Raw genomic sequence first — 1,153 nt, forward strand, 5'->3', positions numbered from 1 at the left:
TACAGCATCTTTAGAAATAAAACATACCAATAATATAATTTACATTATTCTATTTAAATAAAATTTGCATTTAAATACCTTAATTAAACTTATAAATTTGTTGTACTCATCTGCATTTTCTGATAAATTCTTTTCAAAAGCTATTACTTCATTTATACTCTTAAACGGAAAAGATTTTTGTATATTTGATGTATCTCTGGCAGAGTCTTTAGACTTATGTTGGTTATGTTGTGTTTCTATGTTTTTTAAACGAGTATCTATAGTTTGTATGTCTAATGAAATTGTAGTTATAGCTGTACATATTTTTTCAAAATTATCTAAAAAATTAATAATATTGAGTAAACAATGCCATAAAGAGATATTAATAAGATTATAAGATAAAAAGTAAATACAAAACCTTCCATTTTATCTGACATTTCTGACACTAACGTATATACATCCTGCATATCTAGAAATATTAAAAAAGTATTAGATTACTCATAATAAACAATAACTATAATTTAAACAAAAACCGTTTTATTATAGAGATAATAAAAATGGAATAAAAGAATTAAAATAAAAATTACTTTTGTGAGGTACTATAGTTCCATCAAGAATTTCCATATCAATATTATTAATAATTGTTGAATCCAAAATATTTGAGATTGATTGAATATTTTTGGCTGATTGTGAGACATTGTGGGTTGATGGTGGATTTGGTATAATTGAACGTGAGTCATCAGAATCAGATTCAGATTCATTATCATAAACTGTATTTAGTGACCGTTTTGTGCATGACTTCTTTATTTGATTTGTATTATTTTCATCGCTTGAAGAATAATTCGTTGCTCTTTGTCTAGCCTCATCTAATGAATCTTGATTAGGACAAAACCGTAATTTATAAATTACATTATTTTTTTAAAAATATTAAAAAAATAATTACATAAATTCTGAAGTAAAATATAAATTACCATAATATCCATGAAATTTGATAGGATAAAGTGTCCATTTAGGATCATTAGTAACCCCCCCGATGGTGCACCACCTTGTCGTGGTGGGGGGGCTCCCCTTCCATTCCTGGAAGGGGTCTAAGAGTGCACCAAATAGCTCGATCGTCGCGTGACTGCATATTATGTTTATTTATTTTTGTATGAATGGGCGGATTGGAGTGGGA

The 1,153-nt window shown here is 27.6% G+C and overlaps 1 long non-coding RNA gene across 1 annotated transcript; it reads right to left on the bottom strand.

The window, feature by feature from the left end:
• Positions 1-257: 257 nt before the first annotated feature.
• Positions 258-676, bottom strand: LOC138934494 (uncharacterized). Its single transcript, XR_011447142.1, has 3 exons — positions 567-676; positions 398-448; positions 258-317 (listed from the first exon to the last, which is right to left on the bottom strand). It is a non-coding gene; the product is annotated as an uncharacterized lncRNA (long non-coding RNA).
• Positions 677-1,153: the final 477 nt, after the last annotated feature.

This window comes from Polyergus mexicanus, unplaced genomic scaffold, assembly GCF_030449975.1.
Source record: "Polyergus mexicanus isolate NDT 795.1 unplaced genomic scaffold, iyPolMexi1.0 SCAF_7, whole genome shotgun sequence".
Taxonomy (NCBI): domain Eukaryota; kingdom Metazoa; phylum Arthropoda; class Insecta; order Hymenoptera; family Formicidae; genus Polyergus; species Polyergus mexicanus.